Source organism: Mastomys coucha, unplaced genomic scaffold, assembly GCF_008632895.1.
Source record: "Mastomys coucha isolate ucsf_1 unplaced genomic scaffold, UCSF_Mcou_1 pScaffold20, whole genome shotgun sequence".
NCBI lineage: Eukaryota > Metazoa > Chordata > Mammalia > Rodentia > Muridae > Mastomys > Mastomys coucha.
Genome location: NW_022196903.1, coordinates 5,899,874 through 5,921,209, shown reverse-complemented (window position 1 = coordinate 5,921,209; position 21,336 = coordinate 5,899,874). Strand labels below are relative to the sequence as shown.

The following is a 21,336-nucleotide window of genomic DNA, read 5'->3' as shown; positions in this document are numbered from 1 at the left end:
GGGAAGGGAAGGGAAAGGGGAAGGGAAGGGAAAGGGAAGAGGGGGGAGGGGAAGGGAAGGGGAAGGGATGGGAAGTGAAGAGGGAAGGGGAAAGAAAGTGAAGGGGAAGGGAAGAGGAAGGAAGGGGAAGGGGAAGGGAAAGGGAAGAGAAGAGAAGGGAAAAGAAGGGAAGGGAAAGAGAAGGGAAGGGAAAGAGAAGGGAAGGGAAGAGGAAGGGATGGAAAGTGAAGAGGGAAGGAGAAAGGAAGGGAATGGAGAAAGGGAAGGGAAGGGAAAGAAAGGGAAGGGAGGGGAAGGGAAAGAGAAGGGAAGGAGAAGGAAAGGGAAGAGAAGGGGAAGTGAAGAGGAAGGGAAAAGAGAGGAGGGGAAGGGAGGGGAGGGGAAGGGAAGGGATGGGAAGTGAAGAGGGAAGGGGAAAGAAAGGGAAGGGAAGGGGAAGGGAAGAGGAAGGGAAGAGAAAGGGAAGGGAAAGGAAAAGGAGGTGAAGGGAAGAGGAAGGGAAGGGAAGGAAGGGGAGGAGAAGGGAAAGAGAAGGGAAGGGAATAGAAGGGAAGGGAATAGAAGGGAAGGGAATAGAAGGGAAGGGAAAAGAAGGGAAGGGAAGAAAAGGAAAGGGAAAGAGAAGGGTAGGGAAGAGGAAGGGATGGGAAGTAAAGAGGGAAGGGGAAAGAAAGGGAATGGGGAAAGGGAAGGGAAGGGGAGAGAAAGGCAAGGGAGGGGAAGGGGAAGGGAAAAGGAAGGGAAGGGAAGGAAAGGGAAAGAAAGAAGGCATGGAATCAAGGACTCTGACTCTCAGAACCAGGTAAGAAGAGAATGTCTTTTGTTTTGTTTTGTTTGAGAGAAGATTTCTCTATAACACTGGCTGTCCTGGAACTCATTCCACCCACATCCCCTTGGTCCACAACTGTTTTTGCTATGCAGCTTGTACCAGCTGATTGGCTGCTCTGGTCACATGCTCTGTCTTTGTTGGTCTTTGGGTGTCATGGTTTCTGGGTTAGTTTGAGCTACACGTGCATGAGCCATTGTGGACTGGACTGCTAGTCAGAACAAACTGTCTCACTCCTCCTACAAACAAATATCCATTCTAAATCGTTTGGGATGCTGACTACCTAAGGTTTTGATTTCACCTGGGGCTTCTTTTCTTGGTTTGCTTTGTTCTTTTCACCATTTACAGGGATCTCTGATGTTTCTTTATCTTCTTTTAAGGCTACTAATGGAATTTGGTTTAAGTGACTCATCCATTTGAATGCTTCATCACTAAATATACATATGGGTAAGACTCATTTAAAGTTACTTACTGTTTAAAGCCCCATTTCATATGAAGTTTCCTGAGGTACTTGCAAAAAAATGTTGAGATGAGAGTATGTGAATTTAGGGGGACATGTAGTTGAACACATCTGGGTATAGCCTTTTCCATCTTCTTGCTCTGGTTTTAAAACAAATACAATGATTTCCTTTTATGAACCCCATGTATTGACATTTGGGATTTTGTTTTGTATAGTAATGTCAAAATTGTAGGTCAACAGGTTGTCTATTTATAGAATTTAAGTTATTTTATTTTTTATGGGTAATTTTACTGTAGGCTGCAATTTCCTAGAAGTCTCTTAATTTGAGACAACATTAACAAGCCATGAAACTGAACAATGTATTTGGCATCTTTAAAATTTTCACTAGAGCAAACTTCCAGATTCAAATCATTTGCTAGCATTTTTCTTCTGAACTAAAGTATGAAATTATAACTATTATTATAAAAATGTAATTGCGATTACAGAAATGTATGATATGGAAGTTTCTCAAAAACAATATACTTAATTCATATTTCAACATTTTTTTACTTTGAAAAAATTATATCACCTTTGAAATACACAGCCAATATATGTTAGCAAATAGTTTGAAATATTCATAATTTTGGTGCTCTAAAACCAGAATATTTATAATTCTGCTTTTCTACTGAGTGTAATTTTTATATTCTTTGCTTCCTCTGGGTGAATGAGGGTGGGAATGAATTAGTTTGCCAGAAATTTGTTTTCCTTCCTAGTCCCCCATCCCTTTCCTGTGAGACTGCTGCAGCCTGGCATTGAGCTTTTCACCCTTTCCATAGCATATGAGGGTGTGAAAAGACTCCCTATGTCTCCATAGGTAGCTATTTATGCTAACCTGGGTTCCATTATTTCAAACACAGGGTGGGAATCCCATGGTTGTCTGTGTCACTGAGTACAACAAATGCTTCAGTTGTGTTAATGGTCTGCCATCGATTTTTCTTTTCAATTAGTATTTTTTCTTGATAATTAACAATATCTACTATTAAAATGTGTTAATATAGGAAAAATTCAATTTCAAGAACAGTTTGACAATATTTACTACTAAACCATTATAATATAGGAAAAATTCAGTTTCAGGAAGAGTTTGACAAAGAGAGAGGATGATGTAGTAACTACAAAATGATCACAGACTATGAGTTTGGTAAACATGTCAATAATTTTGTTAGGAATCAGGAAGCAGTTAAGTGTGGAAAGAAAGTTCCAATTCTTTATTTAAAAGTGATATTTGGGGACCAGAAAGTTAAATCATTACTTAAGAACATTTGTCACAAAATCAATACAAATGCTAGAGTTACCTCTGACATACATGCACACATATACACCCATACTCACACACACACATGTACTCCTCATATATGTCACATAATAATCAAAATAATAATAAACTTAAAGTGATATTTTGGTTGCAAACAATAAAGATAAACTCCTCAAAATGGAAATACTTATATGAGACTATTCAGTTCATAGAATTGAAGAGACTTGTATTCAGCTTGAAAACTATGAGAGCAGGGCAGATCTAAGAAATTTAATCTCTTATAAATTGAGTTTTACAGAGAAGAAATTCTACTAAAATTGGAATTTGTGGGAGGTCACTACGTAATATGAAAACATGACAAAGCTTTCTGTGAGAGAAAGATGAAAATAGAAAGCACTTACTTGAAATTCTACACATGCTCCATAGTGTAAAACACTATATGAGGATAAAAGATAAGAAGAAGCTTAACCAAAAGGTCCGTGCTGAAAGAAGTAGAACTCACAATTTTAAGTTTCTCTAAATTTTAAGTCACACTATTGTTTTGTCTGTCTGTTTGTTATTATTTTGTTTTTTGTTTTGAGTGGAAGAGGAGAGAAGGAAGAGGGAAGAAGTTCAGAAGGGAGTTAGAATATAGACGGCAGAGAAGTAGAGATGGAAGTAGGAGAAAGAAGGAGAGAGAATAAGAGAACATGAAGTTGGTTAGGGAGAGAACAATGGGGGATCTGGGAGGAGATGCAAAAGGGAAAGAATGCAATCAAATATACAGTATGAAAAAGATAAAATAAATGAAAATGAGAAGAACAAAAAGAAAGAAATCTTCATAGAAGGCTCACAGCTTTAAGATTGACAAAGTTAGAGCTGCCTAAGCATGGATTACTTTTACAAGATTTATTTTCTTTTGTTAGTTATATATGAGGGTTTTGTTTCTCTCTCTTTCTCTCTCTCTCTTCTCTCCCTCTCCTCTCTCTCTGTCTCTGTCTCTCTCTGTCTCTCTCTGTCTCTCTGTCTCCCCCCCCCCCTGTGTGTGTGTGTGTGTGTGTGTGTGTGTGGTACTCACAGAAGTCAGAGAAGCATATCAGATTCCCCGAAACTGGAATTAACAATGGCTATGAAACACTATGAGAGTGCTGAGAATTGAACCTGGCTCCTCTGTAAGTGCAGTAATTACTCTTAACGAATAAGCTGTTACTCCATCTGTTGTGCCAAAATTTGTAGTTTATGAGTCTTAAAGAACAACATAATCAACAACAACAACAGCAGCAGCAGCAATGATAATCAGAAAATATAAAGTAAAACAATAAACTTTCTTTAACTTGTTTTTTTTCCAATTTAGATTCTATATTTTATCATTTGTGAAATTAATGGTGTTATCCCAATTAGTTCCTCACCTAATCAAAGGATCATTTGGACTGAGTAGTTAGTTACATCCACCTTTCAACTTTCTCTCCCATTATTTACCTCAATCCCACATAAAACACACAATCATAAAAGATATTATGATTAATGCATTTACATGATTGACAACATATTGTGAACCATGGAGGAATTATTTAAAGATAAGAATGAAAAAAATATGTGAAACTATGATATTTGAACTTGAAGACTTAAAAGCATAGAGCAAATCATATACATGCTTTAAAAAGGTTTTATATATGTTCTTTTACAACAATAAGCTTTAGACAAAGTACACTGTTATCTTGGAAGATTTGAAGGAAACACAGAACAATGAATTTATGGGCAGTCAAATTCTACTTCAAGAAGACAATTACATATCAACATTGTCTAGCAAAGCCCCAACACTGAAAGTAGAGGTATGGATAATAATGACAACTATATCAGACTAACAGATTAAACAATGTAAAAAAGCCAGGAACGCAAATGCAGTGATGAATGGATACCCCAACATGTCTGAAAATCAAGATAATGACCTAAAATCCCATCTCATGAAGATTATATTGGCCTTTAAGGAGGAAATTTAAAAACTCCCATAAAGAAATACAGGAAAACACAGGTAAACAGTGAGAAACCTTTAAAGAGGAGACAAATAAATCCCTTAAAGCAATATAGAACAATACAATTGATCAGGTGAAGGAATTGAACAATACAGTCAAATAGCTAAATATGGAAATAGAAACAATAAAGAAATCAAAATGAAGAAAACTCTAAAGATGGATAACTTAGGGAAAAGATCAGAAGCTACAGATGCAAACATCACCAACAGATTATAAAAGATAGAAGAGAGAATCTTTGGCATAGAAAATAAAGTAGAAAATACTGCAGAAGAAATGGATATATTGGTCAAACAAAATATTAAACTTAAAAAACCTTTGACACAAAACATCCAGAAAATATTAGACAATATAAAGAGAACAATCTTGAGAATAATAGGTGTAGACTGAAAACAAACAAACAAACAAAGTCATAGGTTCAGAAAATGTTTGGAATGATATCATAGAAGAAAATTTCTTCTAACCCTAAAGAAGGCAATGCCTACAAAGGTACAAGAAGCATACAGAGTCCTGGCAGTGGTGGCACATGCCTTTAATCCCAACACTTGGAAGACAAAGGCAGGCAGATTTCTGAGTTCGAGGCCAGCCTGGTTTACAGAGTGAATTCCAGGACAGCCAGGGCTACACAGAGAAACCCTGTCTTGAAAAACAAACCAAAAAAAAAAAAAAAAAACCAACCAGAAGCATACAGAACACCAATAGATTGGACCATTAAAGAAAGTCCATGGGCACAATAATTTTACACTAAACACACAGAATAAAGAAATGATATTAAAAGGTGTGAGGAAAAATATCAAGTAACCTGTAAAGGCTGGCCTGTAAGAAATACATCTGACTTCTCAGTGGAGACTCTAAAAGCCAGAAGAGCCTGGAAACATGTGCTGCAGACTTAGAGAGTAAAAATGTCAGCCTACAATACTCTGAAAAGGTTTTAATCAACATAGATTTGGAAAATAAGATACCTCATGATAAAGTCATATCTAAACAACATATATCTCCAAATTCATCCTTATAGAAGGTATCGGGAGGAAAGCACTGATGCAAGGAGATTAAACATACCCATTAAAACAGAGGAAACAAATCACAAACCAGTAAATCAAAAGAAGGGAAACAAATACACACAACCACTAAGAACACCAACACCAAAAACAATAAGAACAAAGTAACAGGAATTAGCAATCGTTTGTCATAATTATGTCTCAGTATCTGTGGCCTCAGTTTCCCAATTAAAAGACACAGACTGAGAGAATGAATATAAAAGCAGAATCAATCTTTCTGCTGCATTCAAGAAACACATTTGAACATCAAAGATATCCCATAACTTCAGAGTACTGGGTTGGAAAATAATTTCATAAACAAGCTGGTATATCTATTCTAATATTTAACAATTATAGAGTTAAATCAAAGGTAATCAACAGAAACAGGAAAAGACACTTCATACTGATCAAAGAAAAGTCCATCAAGACATTTCAATTCCTAACAACTATGCCCAAAATACATGGGCACCAAATGAAACCTTACTGAAGTTTAAACACACATTAACTTTGATAACTGGAAGACTTCAGTACCAATTCACTCCAACAGTAGGTCATCTATACAAAAACTAAACAGAAATATTGAAGCTAACAGACTTTAAAAATCAAACGGACCTAATAGATATTTACAGAATATTTCACTGAAAAACAAAAGAATATACTTGATCGTAAATCAAGACTCAACAATATATAAGAAACCTGAAATAACCCTGTAGCATGTAATCTTTAAAAACAATCCATACTAACTAATGACTGCTGCTCTTGGAGATGTCCCTGCCCCAACGCTATCCCCAAGCTGTGGTCTGCCCAATTTGCTATTGTTCCCTGCTACTGAACAGCTCCTATCTTCCCAGACCATCTGCCTCCTGCTAGCCCTGGCTCTAAACCCCCAGTCCCATTAAATGAAGACTCTAGAGTCATATAATTTATCAGTCAGATTCATAACAGTAAATTCTCAATCCCCAAAATGCCCACACAAAGAACTCAAAATTCAATTGGTAAAAGCTGCCCACCTAGATTGGACGAATTGCCTATATTATTCTATTGTTCTTATATGATATCCATAGATACCTGTGGATCTGGTTTGTCTTCTTCCTCCATCTTTCTCTGTCCTTCTCCCTGTCTGTCCACTACCTCCCTCTCTCTAAAACTCTAAGCCCCGCCTACTTTTTCTATTGCCCAATCACAGGCTCTAGCCTTAAATTTTACTTGAACTCGCCTGTGCACTGATCACAATCTACCTTACCCTCTCTATATTATCAGACCATCACAGATTAAAGCTGGATTTCAAAAACAAGAGAAACAACAGAGGCCTACAAACTTGTGAAAAGTGAACAACTTTCTACTAAATGAAAATAGGATCAAGACAGAAATAAAGAAATTAAAGACTTTCTAGAATTTGATTAAAATAAATTCACAGCATACTAAAACTTACGGGACACAATGAAAGTGGTGCCAATCAGAAAGCTCTTAGCACTGGTAATTAAAGTCAAAGTCCACCATGGCCCGATAGCTTCTGGGCTTTGCGCAATATGGGAGACTTTCTTCATTAGCAGAGCTTCTCCTTCTCTCTTTGTCTGGGGAATTCTAAGCCCCTAAATATGCCTCTATCTGAGGATTGTCACATAGCCTCAATTAGATTACAGAATCAATTTCTTTTCTCCTGATGAAATCTGTTTAGCCAGCACCTGAGATTCCTGAAATGCTTTTCTATGCTGATGAAGCATTCAGGTACCTAAGCTTCCAGCCAATGACTTTGTTCATCCTGAATGTTCCTACCCACAGTCCTCCAAAACGTAATGAGCCCTGAATCTCTATAAATAAAGTTGATCTGACTCCTGATACCTGGTCCTGGTGTGGTCATTCACCATATGTACTTACTCACAGGGCTTCCAACAACTGCTTGACATCTTTGCTCCCACTGTGTACATGGTCTGAATTGGCCAACAATCCATGAGGTCAGGGAGACCAACAAATACTAAGCGCCTTTGTAAAGAAATTGGAGAGATCTCAACCTTGCAACTTAACAGCACACAAAAAGAACCAAATGCACACAAGAGGAGTAGATGGCAAGAAATAATCAAATAGAGGGTATAACATGGGTGCCCTGTATTTTATGGCTCATAACCACTTATAAGTGTACAAACCATACATGTCCTTTTGGGATAAGGTTACCTCACTCAGGATGATATTCTCAAGATCCATCCATTTGCCTGCATAATTCATGATGTTTTTGTTTTTAATAGTTAGACAGTATTCCATTGTGTAAATGTACCACTTTTTTTCTCATCCATTCATCAGTTGAGGGACATCTAGGTTGTTTCCAGTTCCTGGCTATTACAAATAAAGCTGTTATGAACATAACTGAGCAAGTGTGTTTGTGGAATGGTAGAGCATCTTTTGGGTATATATCTAGGAGTGCTATAGCTGTGTCTTGTTGTAGAACTATTACTAATCTTCTGAGAAACTGCTAAGTTGATTTTCAAATTGGTTGTACTAGTTTGTACTCTTACTAGCAATGGAAGACTGTTCCTCTGTGCAGAAAGTTCTTAATATATAGTATGCATGAAATATGCATTAGTTGTTCCTTTATCTAATCATAGTTACTAGCAAAGGGATTATTTTACATTAACAACAATTTGACAAATTGTAATTTTTAAGTAGTACTGTTATATATTTCCAATATCTAATGAAAAGATGAGTAATTATTGGAGCATTGTTTTAAGGATTGAAAAAATCATTTAATTTCTGTATATAATGAAGAACCACCTTGGCTAAATGATGTTTCAATGCCACCACATTATAGCCAATCTTCTTTAGATGCCTTTGTAGGTAAAGTGGTATACGAGGCACAGGGGAAAAAGTGATCAACAGGACCAATGTCCTGAATAGATTACTATGAACAGGTAAATTTATGAGTGAAAAACAATATAGAATTTCTAATGTCCTTATTACCATCTTTAATGTATTTTATTGGTTATCATAAAAGACTAACATTTTAGTAAGTTCATTTACATCATTCTCTAAATTAAGGGATACACTATTTAGTCATAATATATTGAAAGCTTCAATAGTTGTTGATATTTGATACTGATAGTAATATGATATCAATCCTGTATTCCATGTTGTTTTTACAATATTCCTATGAGACCATTCTACAGAGAAAATACTTGTAAATTCAAGATATTCTCATTAATTGACCTCAAGCCTGTAACCTCCTAATAGAAATCACTGTACACCCTTACAGTGACTTAATCACTTTTTGACAGATTCTCTTAGCGTTTCAAATTTTAATAAAGTATTTTAATTAAGGCATGCATTTCTTTAGTAAAAGGGCATTATGATACACTGAGTCTGAAAATAATAAATTACTACATTTATAGCGTCAAACATAAAAAAGGTCTAGTAATCAACACATTCCCTGGAACTTATCTGTTCAATAATGAATACAAATTATTATCTAATAAAGTTCTGTGAGAACTAAAATTTTAAATTATCTAAAATAGCTAGTACTTAAGGTAAAACGTTAAACACTTAAGCTAAGTATTTGCAGACCCTAGCAAATATAGTAAAACAACTATGTTTTAAATATTTTTCATTATTTAATATCAATAATTGGGTAGTTTTATATAACATAATGTTCATATAAATGTCTTTTCATAGTAGTGGCACTTTACATAATCACAATATCTTACCATATTTTTATGTAGTAATTGATAATATTAAATGTAGTTTACAGACTAATTCTGAAGCAATAAGTTAGCTACTGAGAAAAACCTTTATCAATGACTAGGATAATGGGTTTAAAGCCAAAATCTGACTTGAGCCAGAAGATATATTATTTGCAGTGATCACTTAAAAAGCTCCAAGAATTATGTTAAATAATAAAAATTAAGCAGTTAAGTGAGGACAGATGGGGGAATAAATATATCCAAGAATAAAATGACTAGTTATGTTGTATAAATGTTGTTAGAATAGAATATTTCAATCTTTTACTTACACTGATTTTAATCTAATAAATTACAAATTAGCAAAAATATTATAGAAAGATTGCTAAATTAAAGGCACTTGTGCCAGGCAGTGGTAGCACACGCCTATAATCCCAGCACTTGGGAGGCAGAGGCAGGTGTATTTCTGAGTTTGAAGCCTGAGTTGAACTACAGAGTAAGTTCCAGGACAGCCAGGGTTACACAGAGAAACCCTATTCAGAAAAACTAAAAAAGAAAAAAAAGGCACTTGCATTCCTTTTGTCACCTTGAACTCACTTTGCTGTATGGGCTGGTTTCCACCTTGCAGCCATTATCTTCCCTCAGTCTCCCAGGTTCTGGCATTGTATCTGTCACTATGCACAGCTTAAAGAAGATCTTCTCTAGACATTATTCACCCAAAAGAAAAGAAACAAAAGCAATATGAACAAACTGACTTTGAAGCAATTTTATTGTCTCCTTAAGGAAAATGTTTTTGTAGCAATGAACATTTTTACCAAAACCAAAATTAACAAAACAAGGTAATTGTTGACTCATTCAAGCTTCTGATGAAAATTCAGATAAAGAGTTTTGAAACTCAATTTTACAAATCACAGGTAAATGTAAATAAATGTATTTATGCTTTATGAGTCAGATTCATGGAAGTGTTCCCTTCATAGCTTAACATGAAAATACAAATAGACATTCCTACTAGGAAAAAAAATGAAGTTTTATTTAAAATTGACTAGGTATGAAAAATGAACTATAATGAACAATTAACTAAATTAATTATAATAAAGTCATGGATCACAAGAGTGTTTTGACAAAAGAGAAAATTAGGTATATAATTATGTATATGGCCAACTGGGTCCAATCGGGGAATAGCTTATAGAGGTGAGTGGTGTCCAGTCTCTGACCTTCATTGTCTAGTTTTAGGCTTGCCCTTTCATACCAAGGAGCCCTGTAGAAACCCAGAAGTAACCTGCTTCCACATGGAGGTCTCTGTGACCCCAAGACTAATCAGCTTGTAACCCTACCTCATCAATCCTTTTCCATTGGGTCTGCCTGGGGCACAGCTGGAAGAGGTAAGATAAGTGGAATCCCTGACCTCCAGTATCTGGCACTAGGCTAGGCATGGGGTCCAGAGGAGCCTTACAGGATCCCAAGATCAACCTGCTTCCCCGTGGAGAACTGTCTGGACTCCAAGAACTACTGGTTTTAAATACTGTCCCACCAATATTTCTTACCAGTGTGGTCTGCCTAAGTATGCAGAGTGGGTAACATGATGATCTTCACTGTCAGTCCCCCTTGCTTCCCCTGCCTACCAGAGAAGTCCTGCTACAATCAAGATCATCCAAGTAACACCAGTTAAAACTAAAAGATTTAAAGGACAGCTTAAGAACGATGGAACAGGTATCCTGCTACAGCAAACCCTGGGTACAGCAAAATTGAAGCACAAGAATATGATCTTAAATCCAATCATAAAAAGATGATACAGGCCTTTGAAGTGGACATGAATAAATTGCTAAAATATACAAGAAAATACATTCAAAAACGTAAATCCATTAAAGAAAGAAGCAAACAAATATAAATAAATACAGTAAAATACAATCACAAAGATGAAGGATAGGAATAAAAATCTCCAAAACCTAAAAAGAGAAACAGAAACAGTAAAAAAAAAAAAAACACAAGCTGGGGCAATCCTGGAGATGGAAAACCTAGGAAAGTGATGAACAGGAACTACAGACATAAGCATTACCAATGAAATACAAGAGATAGACAAGAGAATCTCAGGCATAGAAGATATGATAGAAGAAATCAATACAGCAGTCAAAGAAAATGCAAAATCTAAAAAAAGTGTTCAAGACAAAAACCTTCCAGGTGATTTGGGCTACTATGAGAATACCCAACCCAGAAAACATCTTTAACAAAATCATAGAAAAAAAAATTTCCCCAACCTAAAGAGATGCTTACATATGTACAAGATGTTTATTTTACATAACACTAATCAGACTAGACCAGAAAAATTCTCCCATTACATAATAATGAAAACAAGAAATATACAAAACAAAAAAAATATTAACATCTGCAAGAGAAAAGGGCCCTGCAACATGTGAAGACAGACGAATCAGAATAATACCTGATTTCAAGATTTTATAACTGAGAAACTAAAAGTTGGAAGGGCCTGCGTAGATGTCTTGCAGATCCTGAGAAACTACAGATGTCAGCGGAGATTACTATATCCAGCAATACTTTCAAACACCATAGATGGAGAAAATAGGATACTCCATAACAAACCCAATTTTAAACAATGTCTTTCTACCCACCCAGCTCTACAGAAGATACTAGAAGGAAAACTCCAACCCAATAAAGCTAACTACAGTCAAACAAACACAAGAAATAAATAATCCCATTAAAACTAATAGAAGAGAAACACACACACACACACAAATACTACAACCACCAAATCAAAACAATAGGAAGTAACAATAATTTATCATTAATATCTATCAACATTAATGGACTAAATTCCCCAGTAAAATGACACAAGATAACAGAATAGATGTATAACAGAATCCATCATTCTGCTGTATACAAGAAACACATCTCAGCAACAAAGATATATATTACAAGGGTATATAAATTGTAAAGGAAGAATTCAAAGTATCACTATTTATAGATGATATAAAAGTATACATTAGTGACGCCTGAGTGTACTGTACATAAAATCTACCAGAGAATTCCTTCAGCTAATAAACAGTTTCAGCAAAGTGGGTGGATACTTAATTAACTCAAAAAAAAATATTCAGTAGCCCTCCTTCAATAGTTCTCCTTTATTAACAATAAATAAGCTGAGAAAGAAGTTAGGGAAACATATGGTACATAATGGATACAAATAATATAAAATATCTTGACGTAACTATAATCAAGCATGTAGTTGGTTAGTGAAAGGCCTGTATTACAAAAACTTCAAGTCTCTGAAGAAAGAAATTGAGGAAGATATTAGAAGATGAAAAGATCACCCACACTCATGGATCAGAAGGATTAACGGTGAAAACAGATCTTATGAAAACAATCTACAAACTCAGTGCAACCCCCATTAAAATTCCAACATAATTCTTTACAGATCTTGAAAGAACAATTCTCAACTTCGTACAGAAAAACAAAAAAGACTTTGACAAAATCCAACACCCTAAATAATTGTGTATATTAAAAAGCAAATAGATAAAACTTCTGAAGGTTTCACAATCCCTGACTTTAAACCTTAATACAGAGCAACAGTATTTAAAAACTATTGGTACAAAAGCAGGCAGGCTGATCAATGGAATCAAATCAAGGACCCAGAAATAAACCTGTGCACCTACAGACACTTAATTTTTGACAAAGAGGCCAAAACCATGCAATGGGAAAGTAAGAACATTTTTAACAAATAGTGCTGATCTAACTGTATGTCTGCATGTAGAAGAATACAATTAAATCCATGCTTATCACCCTGCACAAAACTCAAGTCCAAATAGATCAGAGACCTCAACATAAAACCAGATATGAATCTAACAGAAGAGAAAATGAGGCATAGCTTTGAACTCAATGTTTTAAGAGACAGCTTCCCGAAAAGAACACCAGTGGCTCAGGCTCTAATACCAACAATTAATAAATGTGACATCATGAAACTGAATATCTTCTGTAAGTTCAAGGGCACTGTAATTAGGACAAAATGATAGTCTACAGATTGAGAAGGAATCTTCAACAACAATATATCTGACAGAGGGATTATATAAAAAATATATAAAGAAATCAAGAAGTTAGGCACTAACAAACCAAATTACCCAATTAAAAAATAGGGTATAGAGCTAAACAGAGAATCCTCAAAAAGCAAGCTCTAATGGCTGAGAAACACAAAGAAATGTTCAACAGCCTCGTAATCAGAGAAATGTAATTCAAAGGTCTCTGAGATTTCACCTTATACCCATCAATATGGTTAAGTCTCAAAAACTTAAACATCACATACTGGCAGGAATGTGAAGCAAGGGAAAGACATTCCACCATTGCTGATAGAAATGTGAACTTATACAACCACTCTGGAAACAAATTTGATGGTTTCTGAGGAAATTGGGAATAATCCTATCTCAAGACCAAACTATACCACTCCTGAGCATATACTCAAAAGTTGTTCAACCCTCTCACATGAGCACCTGCTCAACCATATTCATAGCAGCTTTACTCATTGTAACCAGAAACTGGAAACAACATAGGCATCCTGCACCTGAAGAATAGATGCATAAAATGTTTTCATTTGCAAAATGGAATACTAATTATTACAAAACAAAGGAATCATGAATTTCACAGGAAAATGGATAGAACTAGAAAATAGCATCTTGAGTGAGGTAACCCAGACCCAATAGAACCTACATGATATGTGCTCACTTATAAGTGGATATTAGCTTTTAAATACAGGATAACCATGCTATAATCAATAGTCCAAAGAAGCCAAACAATAAAGAAAGTCCAAGGAAGTATGGTTGAATCTTTCTCAGAAGGGGAAATAAAATAGATGTCTAGGCTGGAGAAACGGAACTGGGTGGCAGAGAGGATGGAGAGGGGAGCTGGTCAGGGAATCAGATGTAGGGAGAACATGGGAAAGAAAGGGGAATTGATAGTTGTGGGGGTGCAATATTTTGGATATACCAGAGACCTGGGAAGTTTGGAACCCACAGAGTATCTGTGGTGGTGGCTCCAGCTAAAACTCCTAGAAGTGGGAGGATTTGGTCCTGAAGTGGCCACTTCTTGTAGCCAGCAGGAATCCCAGTGGAGGGATAATTAGAGCAACCTATCGAAAAAACCTTCAATCCAAAATGTGTCCTGCTTATAAGTTTTGCAGGGACAAAGACAGTAGAAACAGATGGAATGAACAACCAATGACTGCCCCAAATTAAGATCCATTCCATGGGGAAGGACCAATCCCTAATGGTATTGACAATATTCTGTTATGCTTACAGACAAGAGCCTAGCATAACTGTCCTCTGAGAGGCTCTAGCCTGTAGTCAATGGGAATAGATGCAGAGACCAAACATTAAATGGAGCTCTAGGAGTCTTATGGAAGAATTGGATGCAAGAGAAGATAGAGACGTCATAGAAAGACAAACAAAGTCAAATAATCTGGACACTTGGGGGCTCCCAGAGAATGACCTACAAACCAAAGAGCAAACCTGGTCTGGTCCTAAGTTCCCTTCACATAGGTAGGTAGTAGATAAACAGCTTGTTCTTCTTGTTGCTCCCCCAACAAAAGGATCAGGTCTGTTCCTTAATCTGGTGCCTGCCTGCCTGCCTGTTGATCCTGTTCCCCTTAATGGACCTTCTTGTCTGGCCTCAGTGAGAGGGAATGTGTCTAATTCTGCAGTGATTTGACTGCCAGGGTTGAGGTAGACTGTCAAAGGATGATAGGTAGAAGGTTCTCCACCTTCTCAAAGAAGAAGACAAGGGAGGAATAGGGGGAAGGTATGCATGAGAAGGTAAAGGGAGAAGAAGAGGGCTGATATTAGGATATAATTAGGATATTAGGATACCTTAATGAGAGGAATAAAATGAAATAAAATTCCATAGAAAGATATGTATTTTACTTACTAAAATATGTGAGGTTATCTCTCATATGTAATTGTAAAAACAATTTATACAAATATATGTCAATGTGATATAGTTTTATATTACTATCATATTATAAAACCTCATAAATATGAGCTATGTTCTGAATGATGGTTCTGCTAAATTGCCTATATTGAAACTTAACTCTAAACTTATGGTGTTGTGACATGAGGACTTCAATATGTGCTAAGAAAATGTGGTAACAGCTTAATGCTTTTAATTGAAATGGATTGATGGAAAGTATGTTGCAGAATCACTCACCAAATAATACTTGTCATAATTTTCCAATTCTGACAAATCATAAACCCCAAAAGAAATATAAATATCTTCAAACCATAAAAAGTGTCAATAGAAATATAGATACATATTATAATGAAGAATGTCATACCCATGATAAAGAACAGCAATGTTAGGCATTCAATCAAAGTGGAGAATAGAGGAACTACTATTTAATAAAACATTGAAATTCATTAAAAATCAATGGAATGACAATAAAAATAAAACAATATTTTTAATAATAAATCTATATTTTGTAATTCAAAATTATTCAGCAATGTTCAAAAATAAAGACAGTCTATTAAAAAAAAAAACAGAGCATAGAAAGGGATGGATGGAAAACTCACATACAAAGTAAAATCTCTAGGTTTTATGAAGGTAACCACAACTGTCATCATTATTTAGTGATGTTGATAAACATGCAATGTCTAGTAGAAAATACTTCAAATAACTCCCACCTAAGTGACAATCATTCTAACTTTAAGGCTAGGCTTATACACATGTATGCACAACACTAATGGATGAGTGGGTTATATATACATTTTTAAAATGATGTTAATTTGGAAGGGAGACATGTTGAACAGGAAGAAATGAGGGAGATTTGGAGGAAGACATAGGAGGATATGATCAAGTTTCATTGTACATTCATAAATTCTCAAAAATATAGAAAAAATTGAATGAGAAATCCTCAAAGGCCACGTAATTTACAATGCCCCATGAAAATGTTGCAAGTCAGAAAGAAGAGTCACTTACAAGTGAAACAAATATCTCTAAAATTTTAGTAAATAGTTGTTGTTTTCATAATAGTAGTCATGTCTTATGCCAATATACTTCATTCATATTAGATATAGGTGCAAATAGTAGAAAGTAGTAGATGAAGATAAATTGTTCTAGACATTGGAGCTATCAGAAAAGTGGTGAAAGTATTTAAAACACACCGATAAGAAATTTGCAAATCTGTAAGTTGATGGATAGGACATACATAGGAACTTCTAAAATCTAGAAATAATTAGAAAATAGACATCCTCTGAGGTGGAGGAAAAACACTGAAACTTCAGCGCAAAGAAAGGCAGTGTTAGAAAGTAGAATAGAGTAAAACAGAGAGACTTCATCCTCAAGTAGTAAAGACCCAAAGGGAGTGTTAGCTATCAAGTGTAGAGAGAGAGCAACTATAGAGGGTAGGATGAAGGCCAAAGATAGAAGGCTCAAAATATTTCTATGGCTCTTTCAGTAATGCAAATTTAAAGAGCAATGGGGAGAGACTGTGTGAAAAGTTGCATGACATATGGAGCAGCAGTCACCAAAGGATGGGGAATGTAAAGCTCAGAAAACATAACAACACTGGACTAATAACTGAGAAGATTTTCAGTCCAACTAATAAGGAATCTTGTGGTACAATGAACATATATGTGCTTGAAATATCTTTTTATAAAATTGGTAGATCAACAGAGAGACAAAGTTTTCTAAACTTACCTGGTATTAATTTTCGTGAAAGAACTCTTCTACCTGATGAACTGTTGAAGAAAAACTTCAATAAAAATCAAGAATATCCATGATAAAAATAAAAAACTTCCAAGACAAGTTCAACAACACATGAAAAGTATTATTCACTGTGACCAACCAGACCCCATTCCAGGGATATAAGGATGTTTTAACACATGCAAAGCAACAAGTGAAATATGTATAACTACACCCAAAAGCATAAATTAAAATCATCATAGTAGATGTAATAAAGCCTTTAGACAAAGTCTCAAATCCCTTCATGGTTCAATTTTTGAAGATACAAGCATGATGGAGCACATCTTCAATTCTACCACTAGAGAAGCAAGGCATATTGAACTTTGTGAGTTTGAGGCCAGCCTGATGAACACAGTGCCATGCAAGCCAGTCAGGGCTTCATAAGGAGATCCTATGTAAAGATGAAGAAGAAGATGGAGGAGGAGAAGGAGGAGGAGGAGGAGGAGGAGGAGGAGGAGGAGGAGGAGGAGGAAGAGGAGGAGGAGGAGGAGAATGAAGAGAAGGAGGAGAGGAAGAGGAGGAGGAAGAGGAAGAGGAAGAGGAGGAGGAAGAGGAAGAGGAAGAGCAAGGGGAAGAGGAAGAAGAAGAAGAAGAAGAAGAAGAACAACAACAACAACAACAACAACAACAACAACAAGAATAATGAAGAAGAAGAGGAGGAGGAGGAGAAGGAGGAGGGGAAAGGAAGGGGGAAAGAAGGCATAAGGGAAAGAAGAAGAAAGAACAAGAAGAAAAGTAAGGAGAAGGAAAAAGAAGAAGAAGAAGAGGAAGAGGAGGAAGAAGTAAAGGAGAAGAAACACTGAATAAAGTAGCATTGATAGCAGACAAACCTATAACCAACATCACACAAGGTGAGAAAAAACTTTGAGCATTTCATCTAAAGTCAGATCAAGCCTAGTTAGCTAGAACAACAAGAAAGGAGAACAAAGTAACAGAAATATAAATAAGCAATGAAGAGATTAAATCACCCGTACATTAAGGAAATTCCAAAGAATCTTTCAGAAATTATTTGTTTTCTGTAACTTTAAAAAAATTCTTTTATTGAGGTTCAGATGTTAGTAGATCATTTCCAATGAGCATATCACTTAACCAGAAATCTTTTGTTTTTCTTTTTGAAATTTGAGACTATAATCACAAATATATAATTACAAATATATAATTACAAAATTTCTCTTTTCCATTTTGAGTATCCAAAAGTCAGTAACTTTCCTACACATCTATAACAAAGAGAAATCAAGGTAACAATTTTATTCATAGTAGCTTCATAAAAATAAAATATGTATGAATAAATAAATATAAGCAAAAAAGCAGAAATGCTTTGTTTTGCTTTTCTTACAAGCTATATAACTACCCCATGATTGTGTTGTATTCTTCTTGGATATATACACAAATGAACTCAAGCCAACACAAGGGTATCCATGTATCCATGCACAGAGGAACATGCATATAAATGTACTGAAGCCATATTACAGTGATCAGCTTTTGTGATCAACCCTGTAAATATAACTCCTGTTTGTCTGATGTAATTGTTGTCGTGGAGACAGAATAAGTTCATGCTTTCTAGTTCTTTCTAAACTCTGGCTGTCTGGGCCAACTTAGCTGTTCTGGCCCAAACTCCTCTCCAAGTTGACTGATTCATTTTGACTTCTCTCAGCCTCTCACTATATTTCTCTGCTTCACCTTGAACTAAATCTGGCAATTTGTTCTAGTCTTCCGGCTCCTTCTCTTTTTCCGGCTCATCCTGTCTTCATCAGTGTCTGTCTAGCCTGTTCTCCCTGTAACTCGTCTCTGTAAAACTGTCACTGTAAAAATTGGCTCTGAACTTCACAAACTGAACTGTGGTGAACTCCATGCACTCCACTGGCTCTCAACTCACGGTTTTAACCTAACTGACTGAATTTAATTGAACTAAACTGAACTGACTTCTAACTCCCCTCTTCTTCCTGTGCCCACTTACATAGCCTCTTTCCTGAGCTGTGCTCCTGAGAGTTGGGCTTATTCTATCTCTGGCTCATTCTGTCAACTCTTTTTCTGATTTGTTACTTTGTCTACCCATCAATTAGACATCACTTTCAAACATAGCTGATTACTTCAAACCAATATTACTTCTAATGTTACCAACATAGTTTGGTATTAAGTGTATATACTAAGGGTGTCTATATATTTCACTTAGATCACATAGACCTAGAAGGTCTTTGGATATGATCCCTTGCCAGAGCACCCATGTTGCTAGACTAAAATTTCTCAAAGACTCAGATACCTACCAATAGATAAAATGATTAAGGAAATGTGATATAATATTCAAGCAATAAAGAAGAACAAAATTATGTTGTTTTCAAGAAATTTGCTAGGACTGAAGTTGAGAATAATAATGAAATAATCTAGAATTAGGAAAACAAATATTTTGTATTTCCTTAAAATGTAGACCCTGCACTTATTTTCTGTGTCATTGGGGAAGCAAGCAGGGATATTTGGGAAACAAGAAATAGTAGAAGGGTAGGAGATTGTGGAGCACATAGCAATGGATATGACACAGCAAGTAATGCATTTACATGAAAATGTTTTGCTAACTCTCTCAATATACCCAGCAAATGTACATCAATCAAAATAAATAAGAATTAGAAATAAACCAATAGAGTCTCCAGTGAGAGCCACCATCTACTCTCCAGTGAGTTTCTAAGCCAGGAGCAGCCAGCTGGGAGGCACAGGCCCCACTAGTTGCAGGGGAGCCGCAGGGCGACCTTCACTGCTCCTTCCCTGCAAGTGGAGGGCCTATCTCTAGGGAGCGCCTTAACCTGGAGTCTCCAGTAAGAGCCACCATCTTCTCTACAGTGAGTTTCTAAGTCAGGAGCAGCCAGCTGGGAGGCACAGGCCCCAAGTGTCTCAGGGGTCTTGCAGGGCAGCAGGGAGAGGACAAGCTCTGGTCAGAGTCACTAAGAACATCTAACACCAAAAATCAAGAGATGGTAAAAGGCAAATGCAAGAATCCTACCAACAGAAACCAATACTACTTGGCTTCATCAGAACCTAGTACTCCCACTGCAGCAAGTCCTGGATATTCCAAAACACTGGAAAAGCAAGAATTGGATCTAAAATCATATCTCACACTGCTGATAGAGGAACTTAAGAAGGACATGAATAACTGCCTTAAAGAAATACAGGAGAATAGAGGTAAAGAGGTACAAGCCCTTAAAGAGGAAACCAAAAAAATCCCATAAAGAATTACAGGAGATTACAAGTAAACAAGTAGAAACACTTAAAGAGCAAACTCAAAAATCCCTTAAGGAATTGCAGGAAAACACAAACAAGCAGGTAAAGGAATTGAGTAAAACCATCCAGGACCTAAAAATGGAAGTTGAAACAATAAAGAAATCACAAAGAGAGGCAACTCTGGAATTAGAAATACAAGAGATAGAAGAGAGAATCACAGGGGCAGAAGATAACATTGACAGAACAGTCAAAGAAAATGCAAAAAGCAAAAAGACCCTAATCCAAAACATCCAAGAAATCCAGGACACAATGAGAAGACCAAATCAAAAGATAATAGGTATAGAAGAGAGTGAAGACCTCCAACTTAAAGGGCCAATAAATATCTTCAACAAAATTATAGAAGAGAACTTCCCTAACCTAAAGAAAGAGATGCCTGTGATCATACAAGAAGCTTATAGAACCCCAAATCGACTGGACCAGAAAAGAAATTCTCCCCGCCCCATAATAGTCAAAGCACCAAATGCACAAAACAAAGAAAGAATACTAAAAGCAGTAAGGGAAAAAGGTCAAGTAGCATATAAAGGCAGGCCTATCAGAATTACACCAGACTTCTCACCAGAGACTATGAAAGCTAAAAGATCCTGGAGAGATGTCATACAGACCCTAAGAGAACACAAATACCAGCCCAGACTACTATACCCAGCAAAACTCTCAATCACCATAGATGGAGAAACCAAAGTATTCCATGACAAAACCAACTCACATAATGTATTTCCACAAATCCAGCCCTTCAAAGAGTAATAAATGGAAAATTCCAACACAAGGAAGGGAACTACATTCCTGAAAAATCAAAAATTTAGTCTTCCAACAGAACGAAAAGAAGTTAGACACATGAAGAAAATGCCAGCTCTAACTACAAAAATAACAGGAAGCAACAATTACTTTTCCTTAATATCTATTAATATCAATGGACCCAATTCTCCAATAAAAAGACATAGAGTATCAGATTGGGTATGTAAATAGGACCCAACATTTTGCTGCATACAGGAAACCCACCTCAGTGACACAGAGAGACACTACCTCAGAATAAAAGGTTGGAAAACAATT

The 21,336-nt window shown here is 36.0% G+C and overlaps 1 long non-coding RNA gene across 2 annotated transcripts in view; it reads right to left on the bottom strand.

Annotated features, from left to right (window-relative positions):
• Positions 1-21,336, bottom strand: part of LOC116098577 — a 39,276-nt gene that overhangs the window by 3,577 nt on the left and 14,363 nt on the right. The window contains exons 4-6 of one of the 2 annotated variants that reach the window (XR_004121877.1): positions 16,975-17,015; positions 9,886-9,989; positions 1,299-1,426 (exon numbers count right to left, since the gene is read on the bottom strand). This is a non-coding gene — a long non-coding RNA (uncharacterized LOC116098577). The remainder of the gene's footprint in view (positions 1-1,298; positions 1,427-9,885; positions 9,990-16,974; positions 17,016-21,336) is intronic. The other variant, XR_004121876.1, reaches the window with a different exon arrangement.